We start from the raw sequence: 18,497 nt of genomic DNA on the forward strand, positions 1-18,497 counted from the left end.
CATAGCCATGCCGATGCTTAAAAACCTAGGGAAAGAGGGTTTCAAATATTTAGCGCATGTCTTCAGGTGGTCCCGCTACTAAAGCCTGGGAAACCCGCTAACATAGGAGAGTTGTTGTTGTTGTTGTAGCAGTGCTTCGCCCCACCTAACAGACGCGACCGATCACAAACGGTCATCAATATCCTCTAACGGGAGTCCAAGGAAACTTGCTGTTTCAACAGGGGTGGACCATAGGGAAAGGGGTGTTAGAGGCGTTGGTTCCACATTACAATTAAAGAGATGGTTGGTGTCATGTGGGGACACATTGCAAGCGGGGCATACATTTTGTATGTCGGGGTTGATTCTGGATAGGTAAGAGTTTAACCTGTTACAGTATCCAGAACGAAGTTGAGCCAGAGTGACACGCGTTTCCCTGGGGAGTATGCGTTCCTCTTCCGCAAGTTTTGGATACTTTACTTTGAGTACTGGGTTCACCGGGCAATTCCCGGCATAAAGGTCTGACGCCTGTTTGTGGAGTTCACCACGGACCTGCTTGTGTTTTTTCGCTTCATACGGCTGTGTTCTCAGATGCCGTATTTCCTCAAAATGCTTACGGAGATGACTCCCTAAGCCCCTAGGCGGTGCTGGCTCGTCAATCAGATGTCTGTTGGGATGCCCAGGTTTCTGGGTATTCAACAGGAACTGTTTGGTCAGCATCTCGTTTCTTTCCCTGATGGGGAGTATTCTCGCCTCATTATGTAGATGGTGTTCTGGGGACATAGAAGACAGCCCGTGGCAATTCTGAGAGCAGTATTTTGGCAGGCCTGTAGCTTCTTCCAGTGGGTAATTTTTAGGCTTGGCGACCATATGGGTGACGCGTAGCACGTAATCGGCTGGCTAATTGCTTTGTATGTAGTCATGAGCGTTTCTTTATCTTTTCCCCAGGTACTGCCAGCAAGCGATTTGAGGATTTTGTTACGGCTCTGAATTCTCGGAGCAATTGCGGCTGCGTGCTCACCAAAATGTAGATCCTGATCAAACGTCACACCCAAGATTTTGGGGGGTAGGACAGTCGGTAGCGTAGAGCCATCGACGTGGATGTTCAAAATGGTCGACATTTGGGACGTCCATGTTGTAAATAAGGTCGCGGAAGATTTAGTCGGTGATAATGCCAGGTTTCGCGAGGCGAAAAAACTGGAGAGATCAGGGAGGTAGCCGTTTATTTTATTGCATAGCTCATCGATCTGTGGGCCTGGGCCTGTGGCCATTACTGTGCTGTCATCGGCGTAGGAAACGATTGTGACTCCTTCCGGTGGTGAAGGTAGCTTAGATATGTAGAAATTAAACAAAAGTGGGGATAGGACACCACCCTGTGGCACCCCTTGTTTAATTCTCCTTGGCTTTGATGTTTCGTTTCTAAATAGCACCGATGCCTGCCGACCACCCAGATAATTTGCGGTCCACCTTTTAAGACGTGGGGGAAGGGTAGACCCTTCCAGGTCTTGCAGTAACGAGCCATGGTTGACCGTATCAAAAGCTTTTGATAGGTCTAGCGCTACGAGTACTGTTCTATGGTGGGGGTTTTGATTTAAACCGCAATTTATCTGGGTGCTAATGGCATTTAGCGCGGAGGTAGTGCTATGGAGTTTTCTGAAGCCATGCTGATGGGAGGCTAGTTGCAAATTTGCTTGGAAATAAGGGAGCAAAATGGCTTCGAGCGTCTTTGCTACTGGCGATAGGAGAGATATCGGACGATACGACTCCTATGTTAGCCTGGTTTACCAGGCTTTAGTAGCGGGACCACCTTGGCCATTTTCCATTTATCAGGTATGACAAAGGTGGAAAGAGACAGGTTGAAGACATGCGCTAAATATTTGAAACCCTCTTTCCCTAGGCTTTTAAGCATCGGCATGGCTATGCCATCTGGGCCCACTGCTTTGGATGGTTTAGCGCGACCAATGGCGTCCTCAACCTCTTTAGCGGTGATGGTGATTGGTGACGCGCTGAATTTGTGTTTATGTGCGTGTCTGTTGGCCCTCCGTCTATCTTTGTCGACCGTAGAATGCATTATATATTGTCGGCAGAAAGCGCTCGCGCATTTTTGCGCATCCGACAGCACTTTGTCGCCAAAGGCGATGGAAACTTTGTCTTTGTGCTTAGTCGGATTCGATAGGGACTTTACGGTGGACCAAAGTTTACCCACACCGGTAGAGAGGTTACAACCTCTTAGGTGCTCCTCCCATTTCGCCCGCTTGTGTTCATCCACAAGCAATCTGATGCGTTGGTTTATATCCCTTATTTGGGGGTCGCCTGGATCAAGCTGCCTTATAAGGTCACGTTCTCTCGCTAAGTTTGCGGCCTCCGCCGGGAAGTGGGGCAGGATTTCGGGAATTCTCCCGGCGGGAATGAAACGTGCCGAGGCGGATTCAATGACCTTGCGGAAGGCACGCTCCCCTTGGAGGGCATCAGTCGGGATAGGGAGGGCAGCAAAGAGGTTGTCTGTAAAGGATTTATATTCTTCCCACTTTCCTTTTTTAAAGTTTATGAAAGTGCGTTTTTCGGTGACGATGAAGTCGGCGGTACGCTCGAGCGAAACAAGTATAGGCAGGTGGTCGGATGCCAATGATACCATCGGCTGCCAGTTGACGCAGTTTACGAGTTCTGCGCTCACGATTGAGATATCTGGCGAACTGTGACTGCTTCCTACCATACGTGTGGCGGCGTCTCCGTTTATTGTGCAGAACGTCGTTTCTTCTATTTGATCTGCCAACATCTCGCCCCTACTGTCCGCCCGCAAATTTGAATGCCATAGATCATGATGGGCATTGAAGTCGCCTAAAATAATGCGATTGTTTCCAGTGAGTAAGGCTCTGATATTAGGGCGGTATCCACCGGGGCAACAGGTGGCAGGGGGATGTAGATGTTGATGATTTCTAGGTTTGCATCGTCTGACCGGACAGATAGGCCTTGACGTTCTAAGACGTTGTCCCTGCGGTCGATGCCAGGATCAAATATGTGATATTGCACAGAGTGGTGTATTATAAACGCGAGGCCGCCTCCATTTCCGCTCTCGCGATCTTTTCTGTGGACATTATACCCAGAGCAGGTCTGGAAGGCCAGGACGCAATTGCTGTTGTGGCCTTGGGACTGGGCGCCCTTGGGCAAGCATTGGGGTACCCGGATGATTTGGGTTTGAGACCTGGCAACATGGCGCGATGAAACCCGTCGGGGGGTTGCCGTCGCGGAGACCAGAACATCTAGGAAAGTGGCACCACCCAAGGCAGGAGCTGCATTGGGCGGATGTCGCAAACATATATATTCTGTGCTGGCAAACGGTGCAAACGGAGGTAGGGACTAAGAATCTGTTTCCCTGACCTACACGATTGCTGCCGGAAAAGAGGGGGGGAGAAGACGGGGGCAGGGGCTGTTGCTCAGCATTGCTTCCGAATCTACTACGAAGATTGTAGTTATGAGTGGTAGCAGCTCTTTGAGTTGTTGGCGCCGTGGGGCGCGAGCAGCAGCGGGTACTTGTTGTGGCTTGCTGAGCAGCGGGGCTGCTGGAAGGTAATGGGGGGGGGGGGGGGGGGGGGCGCTTAAACGTAGACTACAGGGCGCCCTTGGGCGTGAACAGCAAGGAGCCACAAAAGATTTATAAAAGTTACGTGGACGTCGGGTTTTGGGATCAAGCCCAGAACAACCTGTCCGATGCAACCATCCCTTACACGAGACACACTGAACAGAGTATGACCGTCCTAAGAAGATTCTTTTCCGGCAGATGCAGCAAAACCATTTCTCAGGACCGGGGTGAGGAGACGGACCCGGATTGGATTCGATACCTTCCCGGAGCAAGAGAATATGGAGCAGCCCTGCTGCAAGGAGCTGCTGGGAGGATGACAATTTGTGGGAGGGACGAAACAAATTAAATGGGGTTACACTGAAATGACAGTCCTTGGTCGGGAAAAATCCCGAGTCGCTCCGGTACATAGAACCGACTGCCTTGGGAAGCGAACATAGGAGAGTCGTATGTTGTTGTTGTTGTAGCAATGCTCGCCCCACCTAATATCCGCGACCGATCACAAATTGTCATCAATATCCTCTAACGGGAGTCCAAGGAAACTTGCCGAAATATTTCCCTAGGCTTTTAAGCATCGGCATAGCTATGACGTCTGGGCCCACTGCTTTGGATGGTTTAGCATGACCGATGGCATCCTCAACCTCTTTGGCGGTGATGGTAATTGGTGACGTGCTGAATTTGTGTTTATGTGCGTGTCTGTTGGCCCTCCGTCTATCTTTATCGACCGTAGAATGCATTATATATTGTCGGCAGAAAGCGCTCGCGCATTTTTTCGCATCCGACAGCACTTTATCGCCAAAGGCGATGGAAACTTTGTCTTTGTGCTTAGACGGATTCGATAGGGACTTTACGGTGGACCAAAGTTTACCCACACCGGTAGAGAGGTTACAACCTCTTAGGTGCTCCTCCCATTTCGCCCGCTTGTGTTCATCCACAAGCAATCTGATGCGTTGGTTTATATCCCTTATTTGGGGTTGCGTGCAAACGGACGTGTATTTGGAGCTCGTAAATAGAATAAACATTATTAAGTCTGTGTGCTTTGATAAGCACTAAAAATTGGTGAAACTAGCAAAGTACTTAGTGACAGGTGATGTACCAGCATTAATAAAGTGCCTGTGAGATTCAATTATATTTAATTTAAATAAAAAGGTGAAAATATATTTTAATTGTGCAGTTTTGTGTAACTGTTAAGCAAAAAATGGAAGAGTGCGGGAAATGTCGCAAAAAAATAATAGGGGAAACAGGTGTAAGATGTGAGGGTGTTTGTGGTAAGGTTTACCATAAAAACATTGCGTGTGCATCTATCGATGATTATGGCCTTAATTGTTTGCAAGGTTATAAACTTTTAAGATTTATTTGTGATGATTGCATGACTTATGTTTCCAATGTTGATGAGGCTTTAAGGGAAATCTTGGCTATTTCAGAGGTAAACAAAGTAAATTTGAAAGAGCAAAAAAGCGAAATTGAAAAATTGTTGAGTGAGCATAAAAGGCAAATAAGCGCTTCCATACCCCACAACGAAAGAGAGATGAAAATAATAGTAGAAAAAACCTATAAGGTGAACTCAGAAAAACTAGAGTTAATGATATATATATATATATGATATAATAAATACAAATACAAAATACAAATGAAAAAAATAGAATGCTTGGGCTTAGAAAATAAGGATAAACTATGTAAAGTTAGTATACCGAATGAGGCGTTCACTAAGCAAAAGGATGAAATTATTAATGAAGTTAAAAAGGTTGCTAATATCCCTAATGAGGCATTTAATAAACAGAAAGAGGAAATTTTAAAAGAGGTTAAGAAGTCTGCAAATCAGAATAAAGGTTTTGACGGGGGAAATGTTTCTACAAATGCCACTGTTAAAAAAGGCATCCCTCCAATTGTTATTAAGCCCAAAGTGAAACAAGCCATTGAGAAAACAAAAACGGTGCTTCCAAAGGCAGTCGGTTCTATGTACCGGAGCGACTCGGGTTTTTTCCCGACCAAGGACTGTCATTTCAGTGTGACCCCATTTAATTTGTTTCGTCCCTCCCACAAATTGTCATCCTCCCAGCAGCACCTTGCAGCAGGACTGCTACATATTATCTTACTCCGGAAAGGTATCGAACCCAATCCGGGTCCGTCTCCTGACCCCGGTCCTGAGAAATGGTTTTGCTGCATTTGCCAGAAAAGAATCTTTTTAGGACGGTCATACTCTGTTCAGTGTGTCTCGTGCAAGGGATGGTTGCATCGGACAGGTTGTTCTGGGCTTGATCCCGAAACCCGACGTCCACGTAACTTTTATAAATCGTTTGTGGCTCCTTGCTGCTCACGCCCAAGGGCGTCCCGTAGTCTACGCCTAAGCGTATCCCTACTACCTTCCAGCAGCTTCGCTGCTCAGCAAGCCACAACAAGTACCCGCTGCTGCTCGCGCCCCACGGCGCCAACAACCCAAACAGCTGATACCACTCATAACTACTACCTTCGTAGTAGAGCTGGTAGCAATGCTGAGCATCAGCCCCTGCCCCCGTCTTCTTCTCCCCCCCTCTTTTCTGGCAGCAATCGTGCAGGTCAGGGAAACAGACTCTTAGTCCCTGCCTCCGTTTGCACCGTCTGCCAGCACAGAATATATAGGTTTGCGACATCCGCTCAATGCAGCTCCTGCCTTGGGTGGTGCCACTTTCCTAGATGTTCTGGTCTCCGCGACGGCAACCCGGCGACGGGTTTCATCGCGCCATGTTGCCAGGTCGCAAACCCAAATCATCCGGGTACCCCAATGCTTGCCCAAGGGCGCCCAGTCCCAAGGCCACAACAGCAATTGCGTCCTGGCCTTCCACAACCTAGACGTAGTCACCCGTCACTTACCCCTAGAGTGGCGGCGTCACCCCTCATGCACTTCAGATTTCTGCAGTTCAACTGTAATGGACTAACTGGGAAGATTACGGAGATAGTCGATTTCATGAAGCGGCACAACATCCGCATTGCTGCGATTCAAGAGACTAAACTCACAGCAAGATCTGCATTGCAGACCTGCTCTGGTTATAATGTCCACAGGAAAGACCGCGAGAGCGGAAATGGAGGCGGCCTCGCGTTTATTATACACCACTCTGTGCAATATTATCAGACCAATTCTAAATATTATCGCGGATTTTGTTATTCCCGCGGAACAATTCCTCCAATTCTGTTCTCATAGGGAGAACAATAATTGGGGAATAGGAATTTCGAATTTTCGAAGTCAGCTGTTTTGTCAATTGAAATTTCCTTGCACATTTTTTATTTTGTTTAAAAAATTGAAAAGTTTAATTATTGTTGCAAATTTGTTGGAAATTAAGAAATAAAATATAAACATTGCACAGTATTTATTGCATTTCATGTGGTATTCACTGAAATGAGTAATGAATTGGTGCCACAGCAACATCAACAGCGGAACATAAGAAGAAGACGGCCGCATAACACAAATCTGCCGGAGTTGCCTGCTTTCATTCAGCAAAGCAATTTTCTGGCGGCCAAGTTGAGTTGAATTCGTCCTTCATCATATGCCAAAATCTATTTAAGCCTTATTAAAAAATCCTTGGGCAATTTCTGGATGGATGCATCAAATTTGTATACCGTTCTCTACCGTTGCTTATGATATACTTTTCAACTTAAAATAAAGAATATTGTGGTTGTAGTTGTTGTTGTATTAGAAGTGAGAATATTGTGGTAGAATATAAATACATCTTTTAGCACAAATTTGTACAAATAAGTGTTCTTTCTTAAAATAACCAATTCCCTTTAACTATTTTGATGCATTCCCTTTAATTTAACAAGTGAAAAAACTCCTATGAAATGGCAGAGAAATCTCCCTCTCCCTCACATTCATAATACCTACTTTTCTCCCATAACCGGTTTCCGCTTTTTCGAACATTGTTCAGAATAGGAGGAAAGGGAGAAGTGAAAAAACTCACAAGGAATTTTTATTTAGAATACGAGGAATGGGAGAAGGGAGAAAACTCGCACGGAATTTTCGTTTAGAATTGGGCTGTATATATTTGATCCTGGCGTCGACCGCAGGGACAATGTCTTAGAACGTCAAGGCCTATCTGTCCGGTCAGGCGATGCAAATCTAGAAATCATCAACATCTACATCCCTCCTGTCACCTGTTGCCCCAGTGGATACCGCCCTAATATCGAGGCCTTACTCACTGGCAACAATCGCATTATCTTAGGCGATTTCAATGCCCATCACGACCTATGGCATTCAAACTTGCGGGCGGACAGTAGGGGTGAGATGTTGGCGGATCAAATAGACGAAACGACGTTCTGCACAATAAACGGGGACGCCCCCACACGTATGGTAGGAAGCTGTCATAGCTCGCCAGATATCTCAATCGTGAGCGCAGAACTCGTAAACTGCGTCAACTGGCAGCCGATGGTAACATTGGCATCCGACCACCTGCCCATACTTATTTCGTTCGAGCGTACCGCCGACTTCATCGTCACCGAAAAACACACTTTCATAAACTTCAAAAAAGGAAAGTGGGAAGAATATAAATCTGCAACAGACAGCAGGTTTGCTGCCCTCCCTATCCCGACTGATGCCCGCCAAGGGGAGCGTGCCTTCCGTAAGTTCATTGAATCCGCATCGGCACATTTCATTCCCGCCGGGAGAATTCCCGAAATCCGGCCCCACTTCCCGGCGGAGGCCGCGAGCTTAGCGAGGGAACGCGACCTTATAAGACAGCTTGATCCAGGCGACCCCCAAATAAGGGATATAAACCAACGCATCTGGATGCTTGTGGACGAACACAAGCGGGCGAAATGGGAAGAGCACCTAAGAGGTTGTAACCTCTCTACCGGTGTAGGTAAACTTTGGTCCACCGTAAAGTCCCTATCGAATCCGACTAAGCACAAAGACAAAGTTTCCATCGCCTTTGGCGATAAGGTGCTGTCGGTTGCGAAAAAATGCGCGAGCGCTTTCTGCCGACAATATATAATGCATCCTATGGTCGACAAAGATAGACGGAGAGCCAATAGACACGCACATAAACACAAACTCAGCGCGTCACCAATTACCATCACCGCTAGAGAGGTTGAGGACGCCATTGGTCGCGCTAAACCATCCAAAGCAGTGGGCCCAGACGGCATAGCCATGCCGATGCTTAAAAACCTAGGGAAAGAGGGTTTCAAATATTTAGCGCATGTCTTCAACCTGTCTCTTTCCGCCTTTGTCATACCCGAGAAATGGAAAATGGCCAAGGTGGTCCCGCTACTAAAGCCTGGGAAACCAGCTAACGTAGGTGAGTCATATCGTCCGATATCTCTCCTATCGCCAGTAGCAAAGACGCTTGAAGCCATTTTGCTCCCTTATTTCCAAGCACATTTGCAGCTAGCCCCTCATCAGCATGGCTTCAGAAAACTCCATAGCACTACCTCCGCGCTAAATGTCATTAGCACCCAGATAAATTGCGGTTTGAATCAATATCCCCACCATAGAACAGTACTCGTAGCGTTAGACCTATCAAAAGCTTTTGATACGGTCAACCATGGCTCGTTACTGCAAGACCTGGAAGGGTCTACCCTTCCCCCATGTCTTAAAAGGTGGACCGCAAATTATCTGGGTGGTCGGCAGGCATCGGTGCAATTCAGAAACGAAACATCAAAACAAAGGAGAATTAAACAAGGGGTGCCACAGGGTGGTGTCCTATCCCCGCTTTTGTTTAATTTCTACATATCTAAGCTACCTTCACCACCGGAAGGAGTCACAATCGTTTCCTACGCCGATGACTGCACAGTAATGGCCACAGGCCCAGGCGCAGAGATCGATGAGCTGTGCAATAAAATAAACGGCTATCTCCCTAATCTCTCCAGTTTTTTCGCCTCGCGAAACCTGGCATTGTCACCGACTAAATCTTCCGCGACCTTATTTACAACATGGACGCCCCAAATGTCGACCATATTGAACATCCACGTCGATGGCACTACGCTACCGACTGTCCTACACCCCAAAATCTTGGGTGTGACGTTTGATCAGGATCTACATTTTGGTGCGCACGCAACCGCAATTGTTCCAAGAATTCAGAGCCGTAATAAAATCCTCAAATCCCTTGCTGGCAGTACCTGGGGAAAAGATAAAGAAACTCTCTTGACCACATACAAAGCAATTAGCCAGCCGATTACGTGCTACGCGTCACCCATATGGTCGCCAAGCCTAAAAACCACCCACTGGAAGAAACTACAGGCCTGCCAAAATACTGCTCTCAGAATCGCCACGGGCTGTCTTCTTATGTCCCCAGAACACCATCTGCATAATGAGGCGAGAATACTCCCCATCAGGGAGAGAAATGAGATGCTGACCAAACAGTTTCTGTTGAATACCCAGAAACCTGGGCATCCCAACAGACATCTGATTGACGAACCAGCACCGCCTAGGGGCCTAAGGAGTCATCTCCGTGAGCATTTTGAGGAAATACGGCACCTGAGAACCCAGCCGTATGAAGCGGAAAAACACAAGCAGGTCCTTGGTGAACTCCATAGACAGGCGTCGGACCTTTATGTCGGGAATTGCCCGGTGAATCCAGTACTTGAAGAAAAATATCCAGAACTCGCAGAAGAGGAACGCATACTCCTCAACTTCGTTCTGGATACTGTAACAGGTTAAACTCTTACCTATCCAGAATCAACCCCGACATACAAAATGTATGCCCCGCTTGAAATGTGTCCCCACATGACACCAACCACCTCTTTAATTGTAATGTGGAACCAACGCCCCTAACACCCCTTTCCTTATGGTCCACCCCTGTTGAAACGGCAAGTTTCCTTGGACTCCCGTTAGAGGATATTGATGACAATTTGTGATCGGTCGCGGCTATTAGGTGGGGCGAGCATTGCTACAACAACAACAACAACAAAACAAAAACGGATTTAAACAAAATAGATCCATCCCATTTAAATATAGGAACGGTACAAAACAAAAATAATGGCACGATAATTATAAGCGCTAATACAGCAGGCGACAAGGACAAAATTTGAGATACGCTAACAGAAAAGTTGGATAAAAATGTGTATAATATAGCTGAGCCAAAAGTGTATTTTCCTAGAGTTGTGGTAGCTAATATTAGTGCAGAGCATACCGAGAGCGAAATAGTTAGACGGATCCTTGCGCAGAATGATACACTGAGGGCAGCTAAAATGAAATGTATTACAATTAAACGCGCTAAAAAAGAAAATAGAGGACAACATATTAATGCAGTTATAGAAATAGAGCATAAATATTATGAGGCCATCCTGAGACATAAGAAAATTAATGTTGGATGGGATCGCTGCCCAGTTTATGACGGTCAAACTGTAAAAAGGTGCTACAAATGTTTAGGGTTTAACCACATAGCTGCCAATTGCACTCTGAAACAGAGATGTAGTAAATATCTGGGAGAACATGGGGCAGAAAACTGCAAGGAGAGCATGCCCTTTAATAAATGTGGTAATTGCGTAGATGCCAATAATCAGTTAGGTTTTAAGCTCAATATAGACCATAACATAATGGCCATGACTGCCCAGTTTGTCAAAGGAAGCTTAAACTGGAAAAACAACGAGTTGGTTTTTAGCAACCAAGACGTACAAGCCCAGTAATAAATGTTTTTGATTTGAAATGTGTCTACTTGAATATTTTTAGTTTGTTAGTAAATAAAGCAGAGCTCGAAAAAATGATAGAAGTGGATCCGGACATTGTTTTATGCTCAGAAACACGTATAACTTCGGATATTCTTGATTCTGAAATTAATATTGCACCGTATACATTAATTCGGTGCGACTCTCATAGTAGACATACGGGAGGGGTCGCTTTATTACTGAAAAAGGATATCAAGTACAAAGTCAGGTTTAATCGATCAATTGATAGAAATGTGCTATAGTAAAATTAAAGCAAGTGGACATTAAGTGGCAAATAGATGTGTTGTACCATTCCCCAAGTTCTAGTGACAGTGAATTTTTAAATCACGTAGAAAGTATTTTATCAGAAGTATTAGAATCAGGTACGAATTCCCTTCTAGTTGGAGATTTCAATATAAACTTAAATATAAACTCTTCGAGTAGCTACAAACTGAATGAAATTTGTGCACGTAGCGCAATGAAACAAAAAATAAATTTCAATACAAGAGTCGCGGAAACTTCTCAAACAAAAATAGATTTATTATATGCAAACGCTGATATACTGTCTTGTGTAAATCTTGAAGACCACAGAATATCCGATCACGAAACTATTTTATTTGCTATAAAAGTAAGTAATTCAAACCCGTTACGAAGAGTAATTTCATCAACGTCGTGGGAGAATTATTCGGCCGATAACTTGACGACTCTACTGAGGAATTGCGATCTCAGTTTAATAAGAAGCATGAATGTCAACGACATGGTCAACTATATAAATACTTGTTTACTAGATTGTATGGGAGTACTAACGTTTGAAAAAAACAGTACGGTAAAGTTAAGAAATAAATGGTATGACCAAGAATTGACAGAATTGAATAAACTAAAATACCGGTTGCACTCACAAGCTAGAGCAACGGGTGTCTATACCGAATATAACATGGTCGCGCAGTACTACAAAAAACTAATCAAATTTAAAAACATTAAATAGATGGAGAATAATATTGATATCAATTTTTCAGATAGCAGCCTAATGTGGAAGCATATTAAGCATGCTGTGAACTTAACGGGCCACAAGAAAAGATCTTGACGGTGATAGTAAAAGGTGTGACATATGATACACCTTGCGATATTGCTGAAGCATTGAATTCTTTATAGATAGCATTGTTGATATAATCAGGGAAATTATAGTTGTTCAGAGTCAGAACGACTTCCAATTTACAACTAGGCCATGTTTAAAATTCGAAGAAATTACGGTTGAGGATGTTATTTCATTTATTTTTATTTTATTTATTTAATTTTATACAGTCTTGTAGACCTAACTTATTTGTATATCTATGAAATCATTATCTGAAAGGTAGTTCTTTGCAATAATTATACAATAATTGCTTAAATTCATTGATGTTTTGGCATGGTTTTATTTCAACTGGAAGATCGTTGTATTCTCTCAGTCCTTCGTAGTATATATTTTTCTTGTCGAACTCTGATCGTACTGCCGGCAGGCGAAAGTTGTTTCTGTTTCTTGTTTGGTAACCGTGAACCTCGTTGTTGTATATCAGTCGTTCGTTTAGATATTTCGGCTGATTTCCTATTTTAATGTTATGTATAAATTTTAAAGTATAGTATACGAAGAGTTGTTTAACACTTAGCCAATTTATGCCCTCAAGCATTTCATGTATTGGTGTATCGTAACGTTTCTTACGGATAAACCGCATTGCTTTGTTTTGCTTCATATGGAGTTTTGAGATATTCGAATCCGCTAATGTCAATAAAATTGTAGGGCAATATAAGAAGTGAGGTTCTATAATGGATCTATATACAATTACTTTATAATATTTGCTCACATGTTTACAGGTTCGAAACATGCATCCGATTTTTTTTGATATTTTAGCCTCTGTATATTTGAGGTGCTCATTAAACTTTAGTTTCTCATCAATTATTATTCCAAGGTATTTAATTTCATTTACTTTATGAATCGTACAATTTGCTATTTTCAGCGACGTATTTTCTTCTACGGAAGATTTCCTCTTTAATATCATACATTTTGTTTTGTCAATATTTATTTTAAGCCTGTTTTGACACAACCACTTATATACTGCGTCTAAGTCCTCTTGAATCTTGGACGTAGCTTCTCTCTCCGATGCACAGCTAACAGTCAATAGTGCATCATCTGCAAAAAGCCTAATCTTGCAATGGCTCAGACAGTTTTTAATATCATTTATGTATATGATGAATAATATTGCTTCAAGTACAGATCCTTGTGGTAGGCCTATCTCAGTATCAACTTCAGGGGAAATTTGATTTCTAATTATGGTTTTCTGCTTCCTTCCAGTAAGGTAGCTTTTAAACCACTCCAGGGTTTTATTACGTACTCCTATGTTATGCAGCTTCCTCAGCAGTATTACCCTGTCAATAGTCTCAAATGCCCCTTTTAGGTCTAGGAACACTGCGACTGTCACTAACCTGTTTGACATTCCTTCCTTCCATTCTGCTACAACCAGGTTTAGAGCGGCTTCACAGGAGTGTTTGCATCTGAAACCTGATTGTTCACTTATGATAATTTCATATTTGTTTAAATACTCGATACTGGTCTTTGACGACTTTCTCTATTATTTTTTCATCGCTGGGCATCGTATTAATAGGTCGTATTTCTTCTGGTTTTTCTGTGCCTTTCACTTTTTCAACTGGTACAACCGTCGCAGTTTTCCAACATGACGGAAAGATGCCGTCTCTAAAGCTTTCATTAATTATGGATGTATACCTGAAACCCAGATACTCCATACTATCTTTACATACACCTTCAGTTATCAGTTTTTTCCCTCCATATTTATTTTTCAAAGTAGCTGTTATGCGCATAATCTGTTCAACGTTTATAGGTTTATGACTCATTAATTCTCTATTTATATCTTCCGGTGCATTTTCTGGTATAATTGCTTCTATAGTATTACATATTTCTTTTATGCTTCCAACGAAGTACTGGTTTAAACGACTTGCGATTTCTTGATCTTCTTCAATTGGTATGTTATTTATAATAATCCGTCTTATTTGGGTTGTTTCGTTGTTTAAATTTACCGCGTCTTTAAGACATTTCCACATTTTCTTTTGATTATTACAATTTGCCATAATTTTATTTTCCATATATTGCTTCTTTTTTATTTTGATCAGTTTTTTATATTCCCGTTTAGTATAATTATAATTATCCCATTCGTTGGTTCTCTTGGCTATCTTGGAAAGCTCATACTTTAATTTGTTAAGCTCTGTAAGCTCATGATCATACCATTTATTTATTATTTTTATTTGCACTCTTTTCTCGTACGTTAGCGTTTCCATTACATCACATAAAATATTATTAATGGTTTGTACTCTAAGTCCACTATCACAGCTGGTATGTTCCACGAAATTGTAATTTCTTAGGAGAGTTATTAGATTATCGTTTGTATATCTATCCCAACACCGGCGATTTTCATAAATTCTCATTTTGTGTTTTTCTTTCACAGGCAGTTTGAAACAGATCGTTTCATGGTCGGATATACGTTGTTCTTCTAGATCTCTTATTTCTATTTTATCATTGTTACTAAAAAGCAGGTCTATTTTTGTAATTATGTTTATGTTAAAGTCACCAATTAAGATGTTATTTTCACTTTCACTGTAATATTCGTCAAGTATCTCACCGATATATTGTATGAATTCAGCATCACTTGTATTAGGAGAGTGGTATACTAAACCAATTTGCCATTTCATCGCTCCACCTAGTATTTTTATCCCAATACACCATAGGTTATTGTTTATACTGTTATTATATACAATTTTAAATTTAATCGGTTTATGTAGATATATTAATACACCACCTGTATGTCGGCTATGTGAATCACATATAATATGATTAAAACTAATAATATTTAATTCAGACTCGTTTATATTATGTGTTGTATGGGTCTCCGCACATAACACAATACTAGGTTTTCTTCCTCAACCATTCTTTCTACTTCGTTCTTGTTGGCTGTTATACTATTTGTATTTAGGTATATGCATTTTAATTCATTGTTCCAGGTATTACGTTTTTTCTTTTCTTCACCGTTTTTTAATTGCTAATACCCGAGCTTATTTTTTCTATTTTGCAGCTTATTTACGTAGCATGGACACTCTTTGTCAAACGTATCATGGTCTATATCTAATGGTAGGTTTATTTTTTCCTTTGCTCTTATACAATTCAAGCATTTTTTTATTGGATTTTGATTACACGTTCTCGAATTATGGTTCCCATGGCACTTGTGACAGGCTTCTTCATTCTTACATTCATTACACGTTCTCGAATTATGGTTCCCATGGCACTTGTGACAGGCTTCTTCATTCTTGCATTCCGCAGATTTGTGGTTAAAGCCTTTACACTTATAGCATCTTAGTACATCTATCGCGTCAAACACTTTACATCTTTCCCAACCGACATTTATTCGTTCCGCGGCAAGTATATTTGAAAAGTCATCTTTTTCAGTTTGTATAATTATATCCATAACCACTGTATTACCCCTTTTTCTTTCAATTTTCTTTACAACTTTTAACGAACTTTCGCTTACTTAAGTATTTGGTTTTCTTATTGTATCAATCAGCGCATTATTGTCACCTTGAAAGTTTACTCCTCTCACTATAAAACTCGGTCGAATTATGTCTGGCACCTTGATTTCGTATTCTTTCCCAATATTGCTTTCAATTGCTGTTTTAATTTTATCCCGCTCGTCAGTATTTTCACTGTGAATTACCAGTACACCATTGCGTTTTGATGCTATATTCGATATTTTTAAATTTGTTGGGTCTACTTTGCTATTTAAGTCTTTTTTTGTTTTTTCCACATTTTGTTTTGATTTTGGTTTCACTATTATCGCTACATCAGTTTTTAATTGCGGAACTTCAGCTTTCTTGTTACCATTTTTCATAGATTCTGCATATGACATTTCTTTTTGTATATTTCTACTGCCTATTTTCTTTATTTCACTGTGCACCTTTCCGTTGTCTTTTCCGATTGTCTCTGTTTTATTTTTTACTTCTTCAATCATATCATACAAGCTTTTTATTTCACCAACTTTCTTTTCAAACAGCTTTTGTGATCTTTCCATTGCTGCCAGTCTCTGTGTGTACCGACTCTCTACAGCTTCTAATAGAGATTTTATTTCATTTTGGCTTTTTAACATAACATCTTCAAATTCATGTTTATAATCATTTAATATTGAGTTATTTTTTTTACACTCATTTGCATTTCTTGCAGCACCAAGTCTACATTCTGTATATATGTTACGCACTCATCGCACATAAAGCGTACCATTTTTTTTTCATCAAAAATCTTTACACTGTATTCGTCTACACCCGCACATGCACGGCTCAAATGGTAAACCTTATTGCACACTCCTTCACATCGCATACCACTCCCTCCTCTAATGGACCGATTACACTTCGCACACTCACTCATTTTTGTGTTTCGATTTTAGCGACTTGTCCGTTTCTTTGTACTTGTATGTGTTAAAATTTGTTAAATTTGAGTCTTTTTTTCTCACAGTTATTTTTTTTTGCAATTCAATGATTTTGCAATTAAAATGATAAAATTTTGTTATTTTTCCACTAATATTTTTTAAATTCCCCTTTGCTATTTGAGTATCTATCTCGCTCTTGGTTAATTTTACGCCGATCAATGGCTTTTTGCCACTTTAAAACGCGAATTTACCGGAGCCACACAATACACGTCCATCCCGTTCGACTGTTCATCAAATTAATCCCCGTATAGCAAAAAGGTTCAAAAATAAAATTGGGGGGAAAATTTACTTTCAGAAGGCGTAATTAAAGATTCGGTATCGTACATGGGTTTCTTCTATGGAACCGCTATAAACAAATCCATGACTACTGGAATAGTGCCAGACATGTGGAAAATTTCAACAATAGTACCAATTAGGAAAGTAAAAGATTCAATAATGGCAGAAGAACTAAGGCCGATACGTTGCCGAACATAGAAAAAATTCTGGAAATTGTAATAAAAAATCAACTGCTTAATTACTTAGAAAATAATAAAATCCTTATAAAGGAACAATCCGGTTTCCGAGAAAGGCACTCTTGCCAGACGGCGTTAAATTACGTCATATCTAGCTGGAAGGAAGAGTTGAGCCTAAAAAACATATAGTAGCAGTTTTCATTGACCTGAAAAGAGCGTTCGAAACAATTGATAGGAATATAATGCTCGATAAACTACAAAAAATTGGTATTAGGGAAAATGAATTGCAGTGGTTTAGAAGCTTCTTATCAGACCGGAAACAAAGAATAACCATCGAGACAGTAGTCTCATCCGAGGCACAAGTGGACATAGGTTTACCACAAGGGTCGGTATAAGCACCAATCCTGTTCAACATTTACATAAACGATATATCATCAGCACTGAAATATAGTAAAGTCAGGTTGTTTGCAGATGATGCGCTACTTGAAGTAAATGAAACGGACATTTCAATAGCAAGGAGCAAAATGCAAGAAGATTTGGACTCATTGTATAGATGGCTTTGCATTAATAAACTCAAGCTTAACGTTAACAAAACTAAGTTCATGGTTTTATCTAGGACGACCAATAGAGAATCACTTAATTTAGATCTAAAAATAATGAATACGAGCATTGAGGATGTCAAAATATTTAAGTACTTACGGATCCTGATTGACAATAAACTGAGGTTTACGGATCATATTGATTATATTGTTGCCAAAATGGGCAAAAAAATAGGATTTTGGAAGAGATCGCGTAAACTTATTAGTAAGAAATATAAGTTTAAAGTTTATAGATCCATCATAGAACCGCACTTCTTACATTGACCTACAATATTCTTTATTGCCAATGAAACACAAGTAGACAGGTTACAAATTATGCAAAACAAAGCTATGAGATTTATATTGAAAGTGAGGTACGACACTTCTATAAAGAGTATGCTTGATGCACTAAACTGGCTGAGCGTGAAACAGTTGATATTTTACCATAGTATGAAATTTGCATTTTATATCAAGCATGGTAAATTACCAGCCTACCTAAGTGAAAAACTTGTTTATGTGAATGAAACCCATTCTTACATAATCAGGGAAAATAATAATTTTAGATTACCTCTTCTCAAAACAGAAATGGACAAGCAAAATATATTTTACAAAGGCCTGAAATGTTTTAATGAACTACCTAATCATGTTAAAAATTGTGAAAACTTAAACACCTTCAAAACAAGTTTATTAGAATATTGAAAAACCCTTCCAATAAGATAAAATATTTTGTATCTGTATTTCATGTTACTGATCCTTGAGCGTACATGGCAATCCAAATAGACACAGA

The 18,497-nt window shown here is 41.2% G+C and overlaps 1 protein-coding gene across 10 annotated transcripts in view; it reads left to right on the top strand.

Moving 5' to 3' along the window:
* Positions 1-18,497, top strand: part of LOC137240104 (uncharacterized) — a 1,657,600-nt gene that overhangs the window by 5,161 nt on the left and 1,633,942 nt on the right. Inside the window, exon 2 of one of the 10 annotated variants that reach the window (XM_067766027.1) lies at positions 15,280-15,335. The exons of the other annotated variants lie outside the window; for them this stretch is intronic. The gene's annotated coding sequence lies outside the window, so the exon portion shown is untranslated. The remainder of the gene's footprint in view (positions 1-15,279; positions 15,336-18,497) is intronic. 10 annotated transcript variants of the gene reach the window in all.

The sequence above is a fragment of the Eurosta solidaginis genome, chromosome 2 (assembly GCF_040869045.1).
Source record: "Eurosta solidaginis isolate ZX-2024a chromosome 2, ASM4086904v1, whole genome shotgun sequence".
Lineage (NCBI taxonomy): Eukaryota > Metazoa > Arthropoda > Insecta > Diptera > Tephritidae > Eurosta > Eurosta solidaginis.